The 17,602-nt window shown below is 38.3% G+C and overlaps 1 pseudogene; it reads right to left on the bottom strand.

Moving 5' to 3' along the window:
- Positions 1–4,700: 4,700 nt before the first annotated feature.
- LOC114112497 (NADH dehydrogenase [ubiquinone] 1 beta subcomplex subunit 1-like) lies at positions 4,701–5,018 on the bottom strand (annotated as a pseudogene).
- Positions 5,019–17,602: the final 12,584 nt, after the last annotated feature.

The raw sequence follows: 17,602 nt of genomic DNA, 5'->3' as shown, positions 1-17,602 counted from the left end.
GAGATTAGTTGTTTGTCAGTTGCTTCATTTGCTATTATTTTCTCCCATTCAGAAGGCTGTCTTTTCACCTTGCTTATAATTTCCTTTGTTGTGCAGAAGCTTTTAATTTTAATTAGATCCCATTTGTTTATTTTTGCTTTTATTTCCAGAATTCTGGGAGGTGGATCATAGAGGATCCTGCTGTGATTTATGTCTGAGAGTGTTTTGCCTATGTTCTCCTCTAGGAGTTTTATAGTTTCTGATCTTACATTTAGATCTTTAATCCATTTTGAGTTTATTTTTGTGTGCGGTGTTAGAAAGTGATCTAGTTTCATTCTTTTACAAGTGGTTGACCAATTTTCCCAGCACCACTTGTTAAAGAGATTGTCTTTACTCCATTGTATATTCTTGCCTCCTTTGTCAAAGATAAGGTGTCCATATGTGTGTGGATTTATCTCTGGGCTTTCTATTTTGTTCCATTGATCTATATTTCCATCTTTGTGCCAATACCATACTGTCTTGATGACTGTGGCTTTGTAGTAGAGCCTGAAGTCAGGCAAGTTGATTCCTCCAGTTCCATTCTTCTTTCTCCAGATTGCTTTGGCTATTCGAGGTTTTTTGTATTTCCATACAAATCTTGAAATTATTTGTTCTAATTCTGTGAAAAATATGGCTGGTAGCTTGATAGGGATTGCATTGAATTTGTAAATTGCTTTGGGTAGTATACTCATTTTCACTATATTGATTCTTCTGATCCATGAACATGGTATATTTCTCCATCTATTAGTGTCCTCTTTGATTTCTTTCATCAGTGTTTTATAGTTTTCTATATATAGGTCTTTAGTTTCTTTAGGTAGATATATTCCTAAGTATTTTATTCTTTTCGTTGCAATGGTGAATGGAATTGTTTCCTTAATTTATTTTTCTACTTTCTCATTATTAGTGTATAGGAATGCAAGGGATTTCTGTGTGTTGATTTTATATCCTGCAACTTTACTATTTTCATTGATTAGCTCTAGTAATTGGTGGAGTCTTTAAGGTTTTCTATGTAAAGGATCATGTCATCTGCAAATAGTGAAAGTTTTACTTCTTCTTTTCCAATTTGGATTCCTTTTATTTCTTTTTCTGCTCTGATTGCTGTGGCCAAAACTTCCAGAAATATGTTGAATAGTAGCAGTGAAAGTGGGCACCCTTGTCTTGTTCCTGACTTTAGGGAACATGCTTTCAATTTTTCACCATTGAGGATAATGTCTGCTGGGGGTTTGTCATATATAGCTTTTATTATGTTGAGGTATGTTCCTTCTATTCCTGCTTTCTGGAGAGTTTTTATCATAAATGGATGTTGAATTTTGTCAAAGGCCTTCTCTGCATCTATTGAGATAATCATATGACTTTTATTTTTCAATTTGTTAATGTGGTGAATTACGTTGATTAATTTGCCAATATTGAAGAATCCTTGCATCCCTGGGATAAAGCCCACTTGGTCATAGTGTATGATCTTTTTATTTTATTTTTATTTATTTATTTATTTTTTTTTTAGTTTTTTATTTTTTAAATTTTAAAATCTTTAATTCTTACATGCATTCCCAAACATGAACCCCCCTCCCACCTCCCTCACCACAACATCCCTCTGGGTCATCCCCATGCACCAGCCCCAAGCATGCTGCATCCTGCGTCAGACATAGACTGGCGATTCAATTCACATGATAGTATACATGTTAGAATGTCATTCTCCCAAATCATCCCACCCTCTCCCTCTCCCTCTCCCTCTGAGTCCAAAAGTCCGTTATACACATCTGTGTCTCTTTCCCTGTCTTGCATACAGGGTCGTCATTGCCATCTTCCTAAATTCCATATATATGTGTTAGTATACTGTATTGGTGTTTTTCTTTCTGGCTTACTTCACTCTGTATAATCGGCTCCAGTTTCATCCATCTCATCAGAACTGATTCAAATGAATTCTTTTTAACGGCTGAGTAATACTCCATTGTGTATATGTACCACAGCTTTCTTATCCATTCATCTGCTGATGGACATCTAGGTTGTTTCCATGTCCTGGCTATTATAAACAGTGCTGCGATGAACATTGGGGTACATGTGTCTCTTTCAATTCTGGTTTCCTCGGTGTGTATGCCCAGCAGTGGGATTGCTGGGTCATAAGGTAGTTCTATTTGCAATTTTTAAGGAATCTCCACACTGTTCTCCATAGTGGCTGTACTAGTTTGCATTCCCACCAACAGTGTAGGAGGGTTCCCTTTCTCCACACCCTCTCCAGCATTTATTGCTTGCAGATTTTTGGATCGCAGCCATTCTGACTGGTGTGAAGTCAACCGCTTGTAAAAGAATGAAACTAGATCACTTTCTAACACCGCACACAAAAATAAACTCAAAATGGATTAAAGATCTAAATGTAAGATCAGAAACTATAAAACTCCTAGAGGAGAACATAGGCAAAACACTCTCAGACATAAATAACAGCAGGATCCTCTATGATCCACCTCCCAGAATGCTGGAAATAAAAGCAAAAATAAACAAATGGGATCTAATTAAAATTAAAAGCTTCTGCACAACAAAGGAAAATATAAGCAAGGTGAAAAGACACCCTTCTGAATGGGAGAAAATAATAGCAAATGAAGCAACTGACAAACAACTAATCTCAAAAATATACAAGCAACTTATGCAGCTCAACTCCAGAAAATAAACGACCCAATCAAAAAATGGGCCAAAGAACTAAATAGACATTTCTCCAAAGAAGACATACGGATGGCTAACGAACACATGAAAAGATGCTCAACATCACTCATTATTAGAGAAATGTATGATCTTTTTAATGTGTTGTTGGATTCTGATTGCTAGAATTTTGCTGAGGATTTTTGCATCTATGTTCATCAGCCGTATTGGCCTGTAGTTTTATTTTTTTTGATTTTTTTAATTTTAATTTTTATTTATTTTTTTTTAGTTTTTTTATTTTTTAAATTTTAAAATCTTTAATTCTTACATGCATTCCCAAACATGAACCCCCCTCCCACCTCCCTCCCCATAACATCTTTCTGGGTCATCCCCATGCACCAGCCCCAAGCATACTGCATCCTAGTATCTTTGTCAGGTTTTGGTATTAGGGTGATGGTGGCCTCATAGAATGAGTTTGGAAGTTTACCTTCCTCTGCAATTTTCTGGAAGAGTTTGAGGAGGATAGGTGTTAGCTCTTCTTGAAATTTTTGGTAGAATTCAGCTGTGAAGCCGTCTGGACCTGGGCTTTTGTTTGCTGGAAGATTTCTGATTACAGTTTCAATTTCCATGCTTGTGATGGGTCTGTTAAGATTTTCTATTTCTTCCTGGTTCAGTTTTGGAAAATTGTACTTTTCTAAGAATTTGTCCATTTCTTCCACGTTGTCCATTTTATTGGCATATAACTGCTGATAGTAGTCTCTTATGATCCTTTGTATTTCTGTGTTGTCTGTTGTGATCTCTCCATTTTCATTTCTAATTTTCTTGATTTGATTTTTCTCTCTTTGCTTCTTGATGAGTCTGGCTAATGGTTTGTCACTTTTATTTATCCTTTCAAAGAGCCAGCTTTTGACTTTGTTGATTTTTGCTATGGTCTCTTTTGTTTCTTTTGCATTTATTTCTGCCCTAATTTTTAAGATTTCTTTCCTTCTACTAACTCTGGGGTTCTCCAATTCTTCCTTTTCTAGTTGCTTTATGTGTAGAGTTAGGTTATTTATTTGACTTTTTTCTTGTTTCTTGAGGTATGCCTGTATTGCTATGAATTTTCCTCTTAGCACTGCTTTTATAGTGTCCCACAAGTTTTGGGTTGTTGTGTTTTCATTTTCATTAGTTTCTATGCATATTTTGATTTCTTTTTTGATTTCTTCTGTGAGGTGTTTGTTATTCAGAAGTGTGTGGTTCAGCCTCCATATGTTGGAATTTTTAATAGTTTTTTCTCCTGTAATTGAGATCTAATCTTAATTCATTATACTCATAAAAGATGCTTGGAGTGATTTCGATTTTTTTGAATTTATCAAGTCTAGATTTATGGCCCAGGATGTGATCTATCCTGGAGAAGGTTCCATGAGCACTTGAAAAAATGGTGAAATTCATTGTTTTGGGGTGAAATGTCCTATAGATATCAATTAGGTCTAATTGTTCTAATGTATCATTTAAAGTTTGCGTTTCTTTGTTAATTTTCTTTTTAGTTGATCTGTCCATAGGTGTGAGTGGTGTATTAAAGTCTCCCACTATTATTGTTTTATTGTTGATTTCCCCTTTCATACTTGTTAGCATTTGTCTTACATATTGCGGTGCTCCTATATTGGTGCGTATATATTTATAATTGTTATATCTTCTTCTTGGATTAATCCTTTGATCATTATGTAGTGGCCTTGTCTCTTTTCACAGCCTTTCTTTTAAAGTCTATTTTATCGGATATGAGTATTGCCACTCCTGCTTTCTTTTGGTCTCTATTTGTGTGGTATATCTTTTTCCAGCCCTTCACTTTCAGTCTGTATGTGTCCCTTGTTTTGAGGTGGGTCTCTTGTAAGCAGCATATAGAGGGGTCTTGTTTTTGTATCCATTCAGCCAGTCTTCACCTTTTGGTTGGGGCATTCAACCCATTTACGTTTAAGGTAATTATTGATAAGTATGATCCCGTTACCATTTACTTTATTGTTTTGGGTTCGGGTTTATACACCCTTTTTGTGTTTCCTATCTAGACAATATCCTTTTTTTTTTTTTAAATAATGAGTGTTTTTATTTCTCTTATAATTAAAAAAATGTGAATATTCTGTAATTTAGCTGTAGCCATTACTTCCAGGTGACTTCTTCATTAGGTTTCAATTCCCTTTTTTATAGCAGACTCTTGTTCCGGAAGGCAGTTAGTTTTTCATCATTCTTCCTGTCTAGATAATATCCAAAGACAAATCCCACAGGGACAAGTACATGTATCCAGTGGTCACGCACAACCTGAAGTAAGTTCATCATGAATGCTGCGGCCTCTGAGCCAACAATGACCCCACGACAAAGGACAGCGGAGAGAGCAGCCAATCGCGCTGGCAGAAGCAGCGGCCTTGGGCTTAAGTATCATTTAAAGGAGTTCTTTTCCTATTGATTTTCTGTTTGTATCATAATCTGTTTCCATCATTGATGGAAGTGCGTGTAAAAAGTTCTCTACTATTTTTACGTTGTTACCGATATCTCCCTTTATGCTTGTTCATATTTTCTTTATACATTTAGCTGCTGCTATGTTGGGAGTTGATGATGTACAGGGAGGCCTGGCATGCTGCGATTCATGAGGTCGCAAAGAGTCGGACACTACTGAGAGAGTGAACTGAACTGAACTGATGTTGTGTGCATATGTATTTATACTTGTTATATCTTCTTATCAGATTGATTCTTCACCACTGTATAATGTGATTTTTTTCTCTAGTTACAGTTAGTTTAAAGTCTATTTTGGCTAAATATTGCTATGCTGGATTTCTCTTCATTCCTATTTCATAGAATAAATTCTTCCATTCTCTCAATTTCAGTCTGTGTGTGTCTTAAGATATAGGTGGTTCTCTTTAGGCAGTGTAAGCATAAAACACATCTAATACATTTTTAAAAAGTCTATATATTTTAAAATATTTCATATCATATATGCTTAATTGTAATTATTATAAAATGTTTAATCACATATAACATATAATTTCTGAGGTTATTGATATTTCTTCTGGCAATCTTAATTCCAGCTTGTGCTTCCTCCAGCCCAGGGTTTCTCATGATGTGCCTTGCATATAAGTTAAATAAGTAGGATGACAATATACACCCTTGACCTAATCTTTTTTCCTATTTGGAACCAGTCTGTTATTCCATGTCCTGTTCTAACTATTGCTTCCTGACCTGCATACAGATTTCTCAGGGGGCAGGTCCGGTGATCTGGTATTCCCATCTCTTTCAGAATTTTCCACAGTTTATTGTGATCCACACGTCAAAGATTTTGGCATAATCAATAAAGCAGAAATAGACGTTTTTCTGGAACTCTCTTGCTTTTTCAATGATACAGTAGACGTTGGCAATTTGGTCTCTGGTTCCTCTGCCTTTTCTAAAACCAGCTTGAACACCTGGAAGTTCACGATTCACATATTGTTGAAACTTGGCTTGGAGAATTTTAAACATTACTTTACTAGCATGTGAGATGAGTGCAATTGTAAAAATGATACCACCTTCATGGCAGAAAGTGAAGAAGAAGAACTAAAGAGCCTCTTGATGAAAGTGAAAGAGGAGAGTGTAAAAAGTTGGCTCAAAGCTCCACATTCAGAAAACTAAGATCATGGCATCCAGTCCCATCACTTCATGGCAAATAGATGGGGAAACTGTGGCTAACTTTATTTTTCTGGGCTCCAAAATCACTGCAGATAGTGACTGCAGCCATAAGATAAAAAGATTCTTACTTCTTGGAAGGAAAATTATGACCAACCTAAATAGCATATTCAAAAGCAGAGACATTACTTTGCTAACAAAGGTCCTTCTAGTCAAGGCTAGGGTTTTTCCAGTGGTCATGTATGGATGTGAGAGTTGGACTATAAAGAAAACTGAGTGCTGAAGAACTGATGGTTTTGAACTGTGGTGTTGGAGAAGACTCTTGAGAGTTTCTTGGACTGCAAGGAGATCCAACTAGTCCATCTGAAAGGAGATCAGACCTGGGTGTTCATTGGAAGGACTGATGTTGAAGCTGAAATTTCAATACTTTGGCCATCTAATCTGAAGTGCTGACTCATTGGAAAAGACCTTCATGCTGGGAAAGACTGAGGGCAGGAGGAGAAGGGGATGACAGAGGATGAGATGGTTGGATGGCATCACCGACTCAATGGACATGGGTTTGGGTGGACTCTGGGAGTTGGTGATGGACAGGGAAGCCTGGCGTGCTGCGATTCATGGGGTTGCAAAGAGTCAGTCACGACTGAGCAACTGAAGTGAACTGAACTGAACATATAATTTGAGTTATATTTATACAGTTTTTAACTATTCAACCACTTTATGTCTATTGATGGGAATGTTTAGTTGATTAACATTACTTACTGATAGGAATTTCAGTTCAGTTCAGTCGCTCAGTCGTGTCCAACTCTTTGCGACCCCATGAATCGCAGCACGCCAGGCCTCCCTGTTCATCACCATCTTCTGGAGTTCACTCAGACTCATGTCCATCGAGTCCGTGATGCCATCCAGCCATCTCATCCTCAGTCGTCCCCTTCCCCTACTGCCCACAATCCCTCCCAGCATCAGAATCTTTTCCAATGAGTCAACTCTTCTCATGAGGTGACCAAAGTACTGGAGTTTCAGCTTCACCATCATTCCCTCCAAAGAAATCCCAGGGTTGATCTCCATCAGAATGGACTGGTTGGATCTCCTTGCAGTCGAAGTGACTCTCAAAAGTCTTCTCCAACACCACAGTTCAAACGCATCAATTATTCAGCGCTCAGCCTTCTTCACAGTCCAACTCTCACATCCATACATAACCACAGGAAAAACCATAGCCTTGACTAGACAGACCTTAGTCGGCAAAGTAATGTCCCTGCTTTTGAATATGCTAGCTAGTTTGGTCATAACTTTTCTTCCAAGGAGTAAGCGTCTTTTAATTTCATGGCTGCAGTCACCATCTGTGGTGATTTTGGAGCCCAAAAAAATAAAGTCTGACATTGTTTTGTCATTTTGTTATTTTTATGGAGGTTGTTTTTGTAGTTATTTTTTCTTCCTTTCTTCTTGTTTTTATGATTTTTCCTTGTGATTTCTTCATTAATGTTTCGTTTGGATTCGCCTGCTTTTTTTTTTCTTTTTGCGTGTGTATTATTTTTATAGATTTTTTTGGTTTTGCTTGTCATGAGGCTTATATATATCAATATCTGCATACATAATTTAGCTATGAACAGATATGCTATAATTTTAAGTTGGTAATCTCTTAAGTTAAACAAATTTTCACAGATATAGTCTATCACTTCTCCAGGGGAATCTTCCCAACTCAGGGATTGAACCCACGTGTCCCACATTGCAGTCAGATTCTTTATGAGCTGAGCCACAAGGGACACCCCCAAGAATACTGGGGTGTAGCCTTTTCATTCTCTGGGGGCTCTTACCAATCCTGGAATTGAACAGGGATCTCCTGTATTGCAGGTGGATTCTTTACCAACTGAGCTATCAGGGAAGCCCATTTTCCTAACCACTCAACTTTAATATTTTTGACATTATATTTTATATGCTTCATTTTGTGTATCCTTAACAACTTATTGTCAATATAGATGATATTACTAGTTTGTTCTCCTAGCTTTATATATTGTTGATCTACAACCTTTACTGGAGAAGAAAATGGCAACCCACTCCAGTATTCTTGCCTGGAGAATCCCATGGACAGAGGAATGTGTCAGGCTACAGTCTGTGGGGTCGCAAGAGTCGGACACAACTTAGCAACTAAACTATTACTACTAAAATTCACATTGGAGAAGGAAATGGCACCCCATTCCAGTATTTTTGCCTGGAGCATTCCATGGACAGAGGATCCTGGTGGGCTGCAGTCCATAGGGTCACAGAGAGTCAGACACAACTGAGTGACAAATGCACACACAACTTTTACTGCCTATTTGCCTTTAGAAATATGATTTATTTTTTAATATATTTATGACTATCTATGTCCTTTTCTATTTTCTTTAGTGAAGTCCTTTAATATGTATTATAAGGTTAGTGTCAGTCAGTTCAGCTGCTCAGTCCTGTTCGAATATTTGCGACTCTATGGACTGCAGCATGCCAGGCTTCCCTGTCCATCACAAACTCCCAGAGCTTTCTTAAACTCAAGTCCATTGAGGCGGTGATGCTCCCCAACCATCTCATTCTCTGTCATCCCCTTCTCCCCCCTCCTTTATTTGTTCCCAGCATCAGATGCTTTTCCAATTAGTCAATTCTTCACATCAGATGGCTAATGTATTAGCGTTTCAGCTTCACCATCAGTCCTTTCAATGAACACTCAGAACCGATCTCCTTTTGGATGGACTGATTAGATCTCCTTGTAGTGCAGACTTTAAAGAAACCTCTCCAACATAACAATTCAAAAGCATCAGTTCTTCAGTGCTCATATTTCTTTATAGTCCTTCGCTTCCATCCATACATAACTATAGGAAAAAACGTAGCTTTGCCTAGATGGACCTTTGTTGGCAAAGTAATGTCTGTGATTTTAATATGCTGTCTAGGTTGGGCATAGTTTTTGTTTCAAGGAGCAAGAGTCTTTTAGTTTCATGGCTTCAGTCACCATCTACAGTGACTTTTGAGCCTCCCCAAAATAAATTTTTTCACTGTTTCCGTTGTTTACACATGTATTTGTCATGAAGTAATGGGACCAGATGCCATGATCTTAGTTTTCTGAATGTTGGGTTTTAAGCCAATTTTTTACTCTCTTCTTTTATTTTCATCAAGAGACTCTTTAGTTCTTCTTTGCTTTCTGCCATAAGGGTGGTTTCATCTGCATATCTGAAGTTATTGGTATTTCTCCCTGCAGTCTTGATTCTAGCTGTGTTTCATCAAGCCTGGCATTTCTCATGATGTACTCTGCATAAAAGTTAAATAAGCAGAGCGACAATATACAGCCTTGACGTACTCCTTTCCCCATTTGGAATAAGTCTGTTTTTCCATGTCCAGTTCTAGCTGTTTCTTCTTGACCAGCATACAGATTTCTCAGAAAGCAGATCAGATTGTCTGGTATTCCTATCTCTTCAAGAATTTTTCACAGTTTTCTTGTGATCCACACGGTCAAAGGTTTGGTGTAGTCAGTAAAACAGAAGTGCTATTTTTCTGGAACTCTCTTGCTTTTTCAATGATCCAACAGATGTTGGTTATTTGATCTCTGATTCATCTGCCTTTTATAAATTCAGCTTGAACATATGGAATTTCATGGTTCAGGTATTTTTAAAGCCTGGCTTGGAGAATTTTGAGCAGTACTTTGCTAGCACGTGAGATGAGTGCAATTGTGCAGTAGTTTGAACATTCTTTGGCATTACCTTTCTTTCGTATTGGGATGCAGATTCACCTTTTCCGCTCCTGCGATCAGGGCTGAGTTTTCCAAATTTGCTGGCATATTTAGTGCAGCACTTTCACAGCACCATCTTCTAGGACTTGAAATAGCTCAACTGGAACTCTCTCACCTCCTCTAGCTTTGTTTGCCATGATGCTTACTAAGACCCACTCGAGTTTTCATTCCAGAATATCTGGTTATCGGTGAGTGATGACACCATCTTGGTTACCTGGGTCATGAAGATCTTCTTTGTATGGTTCTTCTGTGTATTCTTGCCACCTCTTCCTAATATATTTTGCTTCTGTTCAGTCTGTTCCATTTCTAGACTTTTTTGTGTCCATCTTTGAATGGAATTTTCCCTTGGTATCTCTAAGTTTCTTGAGAAGATCTCGAATCTTTCCTATTCCATTGTTTCCCTCTTTTTCTTTGCATTGATTGCTGAGAAACGTTTCCTTATCTCTCCTTGCTATTCTTTTGGAACTCTGCATTCAAATGGGTATATCTTTCCTTTTCTTCTTTGACTTTCACTTCTCTTCTTTTCTCAGATATGTGTAAGGCCTCCTCAGACAAGCATTTTGCCTTTCTGCATTTCTTTTTCTTGGGGAAGGTCTTATTCCCTGACTTTGGTACAATGGCATGAACCTATAACCATAGTTTTTCAGGCACTCTATCAGATCTAATCCCCTGAATCTATTTGTCACTTCCACTGTATAATCATCAGGGATATGATTTAGGTTATACCTGAATGGTTTAGTGGTTTTCCCACTTTCTTTCATTTCAGTCTGCATTTGGCAATAAGGAGTTCATCATCTGAGCCACAGTCAGCTCCCAGTCTTGTTTTTGCTAACTGTATAGAACCACCTTTTGCTGAAAAGATTATAATCAATCTTATTTGGGGGTTTACTATCTGGTGATGTCACTGTATAGAGTCTTCTCTTGTGTTGTTGGAAGAGGGTGTTTTCTATGACCATCATGTTCTCTTGGTAAAGCTCTGTTAGCCTTTGACCTCTTTCATTTTGTTCTCCAAGGCCAAATTTGTCTGTTACTCCAGGTAGCTCTTGACTTCCTACTTTTTCATTCCAGTCTCCTATGATGAAAAGGACACCTTTTTGGGGAGGGGGGTGTTAGCTTTAGAAGGTTTTGTAGGTCTTCATAGAACCGTTCACCTTCACCTTCTTCAGCATTACTGGTTGGGGCATAGATTTGGATTTCTGTGATACTGAATGTTTTGTCTTGGAAACAGAGATCATTCTCTAGTTTTTGAGACTGCATCCAAGTACTGCATTTGAGACTCTTCTGTTGACTATGATGGCTACTCCATTTCTTCTAAAAGACTCTTGCCCACAGTCACAGATATAATGGTCATCTGAGTTAAATTCACCCATTTCACTCCGTTTTAGTTCACTGAATCCTTAAATGTTGAAGTTCACTCTTGCCATCTCCGGTTTGACCACTTCCAATTTGCTTTGATTCATATACTGATATTCCAGGTTCCTACTCAAAATTGCTCTTTACAGCATTGGACTTTGCTTCCATTGCCAGTCACATCCACAACTAGGTGTTGTTTTTGCTTTGGCAAACCTTTACTTCAGAGCCAAGGGTTGATGTAAGAGTGCTGAACTTTGTTAGCTTTTGCTTTCCTGTAAAACTTTTCATCCCTCCTTCAAATCTGAATGATAGCTTTGTAGAATAAAGTATTTCTCTCCTTTCATCACCTTAAATATATTATTCCATTCCCTTCTGGTGTACTAAGTTTCTACTGAATAATTAAGTAACAGTCTTATTAGATGTCCATTTTGTATAACTAGCTGATTTTCACTTCTGGCTTTCTCTTTCTCTTTTCCCATTTTAATTCAAATGTGTCTTTTGAACATGTTTATGTTCTTGTCATTTTTCTCTATGTTATTTCTGGACCCAGATGTCTATTTCTGTTGCTACATTAGTAATATTTTCAGGTATTATCACTTAAAATACTTTATCTGCCTATTTCTTTTTCTCTTTCTCAGTCTGAGACTCCTATACTATGAAGTTTAGTATGCTTGATGTTGCCCCAGAAGTCTTTTAAACTGTTCTTATTCTTAAATATATTTTTGTGTGTTTATTTCAGCTTGAGTGATTTCCATTAGTCTTTCTTCCAGTTAACAGATGTGTTCTGCACTATATTATCCACTATTGGTTTCTTTGTATTTTTTTATTAGAGTTATTTTATTCTTCAGCTTTGGTTGATTTTTGAAATATTTTCCCTTTGTTACACTTCTCACTGTGTTAAGCCATTCTTCTCCTGAGCTCACAGAGCATTTTTATGATTATCACCTTGAATTCTGTTTCAGGCAGATTGCTCGTCTCCATGATTCCACGTTGCTTTTCTGAGGTTTTACCTTATTCTTTCATTTAAAAATATTCCTCAGGACTTCCCTGATGGTCCAGTTGTTAAGATTCCACCTTCCAATGCAGGGGACACAGGTTCAATATCTGGTCAAGGAAATGAAATCACATATGCCATGGGGCAACTAAGCCTGAATGTCACAGCTGCTGAGCCGAAGCACTGCAACTAAAGCCAACATTGCCAAACATAGAATAAACAAACATTTAAAATTATATACCCCTCTTTCATCTTATTTTGCACAATTCATTGTGTTTATTTGTATGTATTAGGGTGGTCAGTTAGGTTTCCCAGTCTTGGAGAAGTGATCTTTTGTGTGGCCCAGCAGCACACCCATCTCTGATGAGCAGAGCTATATGACCTAGTAGTAGCTATATGACACCTGGAGGAGCTGAGTAGGCTATTCTATGGTGAGATCAATTATTGTCACACATGATAAGTTGGGTTGACCCTCAACTTAGCTGGTTGCCAGGCCCTATCCTATGTGAAGACAACCAATCACTGGTGGGTGGGGCTGGATCAAAACTGAGGGAGTTCCAGGTCTAATGCTAGCCCACTGGTAGTTTGGGCCAAGTAATGTGATTTCTTGCTGTGGAGGCTGGTGTTCACAAGATTGGTTCAGTTCAGTTCATTTCAGTCATTCAGTGATGTCCAACTCTTTGTGACCCCATGAATCGCAGCACACCAGGCCTCACTGTCCATCACTAATTTCCGGAGATTACTCAGACTCACGTCCATCAAGTCAGTGATGCCATCCAGCCATCTCATCCTCTGTCGTCCTCTTCTCCTCCTGTCCCCAATCCCTCCCAGCATCAGAGTCTTTTCCAATGAGTCAACTCTTCGCATGAGGTGGCCAAAGTACTGGAGTTTCAGCTTTAGCATCATTCCTTCCAAAGAAATCCCAGGGTTGATTTCCATCAGAATGGACTGGTTGGATCTCCTTGCAGTCCAAGGGACTCTCAAGAGTCTTCTCCAACACCACAGTTCAAAAGCATCAATTCTTCAGTGCTCAGTTTTCTTCACAGTCCAACTCTCACATCCATACATGACTGCTGGAAAACCATAGCCTTGACTAGACGGACTTTAGTCGGCAAAATAATGTCTCTGCTTTTCAATATGCTATATAGGTTGGTCATAACTTTTTTTCCAAGGAGTAAGTGTCTTTTAACTTCATGGCTGTACTCACCATCTGCAGTGATTTTGGAGCCCCCCAAAATAAAGTCTGACACTGTTTCCATTGTTTCCCCATCTATTTCCAGTGAAGTGATGGGACCGGATGCCATGATCTTCATTTTCTGAATGTTGAGCTTTAAGCCAACTTTTTCACTCTCCTCTTTCACTTTCATCAAGAGGCTTTTTAGTTCCTCTTTACGTTCTGCCGTAAGGGTGGTGTCATCTGCATATCTGAGGTTTTTGATATTTCTCCTAGCAATCTTGATTTCAGTTTTTGTTTCTTCCAGTCCAGTGTTTCTCATGATGTACACTGCATATAAGTTAAATAAGCAGGGTGTCAATATGCAGCCTTGACATATTCTGTTTCCTATTTGAAACCAGTCTGTTGTTCCATGTCCAGTTCTAACTGTTGCTTCCTGACCTGCATACTGATTTCTCAAGAGGCAGGTAGGTGGTCCAGTATTCCCATCTCTTGAAGAATTTTCCACAGTTTACTGTGATCCCCACAGTCAAAGGCTTTGGCATAGTCAAAAAGCAAAAATATATGTTTTTCTGGAACTCTCTTCCTTTTTCTATGATCCAGCAGATGTTGGCAATCTCTGGTTCCTCTGCCTTTTCTAAAACCAGCTTGAACATTAGGAAGTTCATGGTTCACGTATTGCTGAACCTTGCCTTGGAGAATTTTGAGCATTACTTAACTAGCATGTGAGATGAGTGCAATTGTGCAGTAGTTTGAGTATTTTGGCATTGCCTTTCTTTGGAGTTGGAATGAAAACTGACTTTTTCCAATCCTGTGTCCACTGCTGAGTTTTCCAAATTTGCTGGCATATTAAATGTAGCACTTTCACAGCATCATCTTTCAGGATTTGAAATAGCTCAACTGGAATTCCATCCCGAGATTGGTAGTGATAAGCTTTTATGTAAGTGAGCCTCTGTTAGGTTTTTATAAGCTAGCATGGAAACTCCAAATGACTCTTAATAGTACTGATGTCCTTGTGGTAGAACAAGCTTCCCCAAATGCTGTCATAAACATATGTGTTCCAAAAGGGAGTCTCAGCTCCTCCACTCTCCCTGAAAGTGAAAGTCTGTCAGTTGTGTCTGACCCTTTGCAACCCCATGTACTCTACAGTCCATGAAATTCTCTAGGCCAGAATACTGGAGTGGGTAACCTTTCCCTTCTCCAGAAAATCTTCCCAACCCAGGGATCAAATCCAGGTCTCCCACATTGCAGGCAGATTCTTTACCAACTGAGCTATCTGGGAGTCTTTCCAAAATCAGCAAGTGATCTGACCCAGGGCCATTTCATATTATTGTCTCTCAGCTGAGTTTTGGACAATGTGTTATTTTCCATGTGCCCTTTAAGAGCAAAAACTGTTTCCTACATTCTCTGATTCTCCTATATGTAAGTCCCACTGACCTTCAAAGTGATGTTAAATGTGTTTTTTTCTGGTGCAGAATCCCCAAGCTGGGGACCCCAATATGAGGCTCAAACTCATTGCTTCTTGGAGAGGAACATTGAAATGTGTTTTTGAAATTTAGTTTTTATTTCATATTGGTGCATAGTTGTTATGATATAACGTTAATTTCAGGTATACAGTGAAGGGATTCACTTACAAATACACATATATCCATTCTTTTTCAGATTATTTCCCCAAATATAAAATTAGAATTACTGTGCTATACAGTAAGTTTTTGTTGATTATCTATTTTGTATATAGTAGCGTGTATATGTTAATTGCAAGCCCTATTTTATCCCTTCACCACACTTTTTCCAATTGGTAACCCAAGTTTGTTACATAGTGTGTGAGTCTGTATCAGCTTTGTAAATAAGTTCATTTGTATCATTCAGTTCAGTTCAGTTCAGTTCATTTCAGTCACTCAGTGGTGTCCGACTCTTTGAGACCCCATGAATGGCAGCACACCAGGTATCCATATCCATCACCAACTCCCACAGTTCAATCAGATTCATGTCCATTGAATCAGTGATGTCATCAGCCATCTCATCCTCTGTCGACCCTTTCTCCTCCTGCCCCCAATCGTTCAAAAATCAGAGTCTTTTTCAATGAGTCAACTCTTTGCATGAGGTGGCCAAAGTACTGGAGTTTCAGCTTTAGCATCATTCTTTCCAAAGAAATACCAAGGATGATTTCCTTCAGAATGGACTGGTTGGATCTCCTTGCAGTCCAAGGGACTCTCAAGAGTCTTCTCCAACACCACACTTCAAGCGCATCAATTCTTCGGCGCTCAGCCTTCTTCACAGTCCAACTCTCACATCCATACATGACTGCTGGAAAAACCATAGCCTTGACTAGACGGACCTTAGTCAGCAAAATGATGTCTCTGCTTTTCAATATGCTGTCTAGGTTGGTCATAACTTTTCTTACAAGGAGTAAGTGTCTTTCAATTTCATGGCTGCACTCACCATCTGCAGTGATTTTGGAGCCCCCCCCCCAAAAAAAAAAAAGTCTGACACTGTTTCCCCATCTATTTCCCATGAAGTGATGGGACCAGATGCCATGATCTTCATTTTTTGAATGCTGAGCTTTAAGCCAACTTTTTCACTCTCCTCTTTCACTTTCATCAAGAGGCTTTTTAGTTCCCCTTCACTTTCTGCCATAAGGGTGATATCATCTGCATATCTGAGGTTATTGATATTTCTCCTGGGAATCTTGATTCCAGCTTGTGCTTCTTCCAGTTCAGTGTTTCTCATGATGTACTCTGCATATAAGTTAAATAAGCAAGGTGACAGTATACAGCCTTGATGTGCTCCTTTTCCTATTTGGAGTCAGTCTGTTGTTCCATGTCCAATTCTAACTGTTGCTTCCTGACCTGCATACATATTTCTCAAGAAGCAGGTCAGGTCGTCTGGTATTCCCATCTCTTTCAGAATTTTCCACAGTTTATTGTGATCCACACAGTCAAAGGCTTTGGCAAAGTCAATAAAGCAGAAATAGATGTTTTCTGGAACTCTCTTGCTTTTTCCATGATCCAGAGGATGTTGGCAATTTGATCTCTGGTTCCTCTGCCTTTTCTAAAACCAGCTTGAACATCAGGAAGTTCTATTTTAGATTAAACATGTAAGATCATTTTTGTCTTCATCTGTCTGATTATCACTTGTTGATCATCTCTACGTTCCTCCATGTTGCTGCAAATTGCATTAATTCACAATTTTTCATGGCTAATATTCAATTGTATAGTTAGGCTTCCCTGGTGATCCACGTCTGAAGAATCTGCCTGTCAGTGCAGGAGACACAGGAAATGAGGATTCAATCCCTGGACTGGGGAGATTCCTGAAAGAGGAAACAGCAACCTTCTCCTTTATTCTTGACTAGAAAGTCCCATGGTCAGAGTAGCCTGGTGGGCTATAGTCCATAGTGTCACAAAATAGTCAGACACAACTGAGCATTCTCATGCATGTATAGATATACCACATTTTATTTATCCATTTCTCTCTCAGTAGACATTAAAGTTGGTTCCATGTCTTGGATACTATAAATAGAACTGTAAGAACATTGGGGTTCATTTATTTTTTCAAATTATGACTCTCTCTGCATTTATGCCTTGAAGTGGGATTATTGGATTATATGATACTTCTAATCTTAATTTTCTAAGGAAATGTCATACTATTCTCTACAGTGTTTGTATCAATTTACATTTCCAACAAAGTTGCTGGGGAGTTTCCTTTTTGCCACAAGTTCTCTACCATCTATTGTTTGTGGATATATATTTTTTTTTCATGATGGACATTTTCATTGTGCTTTTATTTGCATTTCCCTAATAATTAGCAATGTTGAGCATCTTTCATCTACTTGCTAGCCATCTATGTGTCTTCCTTGGAGAAATGTCTACCTGGTCTTATGCCCATTTTTGTATGTGCGTTTGTATGTATGTGTGTATGTATGTATATATATATATATATATATATATATATATATATAGAGAGAGAGAGAGAGAGAGAGCAAGAGAGAGAGAGAGATCGAGCAGGATGAGCTGTTTGTATACTTTGGAGACTAATTCCTTATCATTCACCTTATTTG

Source organism: Ovis aries, chromosome 11, assembly GCF_016772045.2.
Source record: "Ovis aries strain OAR_USU_Benz2616 breed Rambouillet chromosome 11, ARS-UI_Ramb_v3.0, whole genome shotgun sequence".
Classification (NCBI taxonomy): Eukaryota; Metazoa; Chordata; class Mammalia; order Artiodactyla; family Bovidae; genus Ovis; species Ovis aries.
The sequence above is the reverse complement of the archived record's forward strand: the minus strand, read 5'-3'. Positions and strand labels throughout refer to the sequence as shown.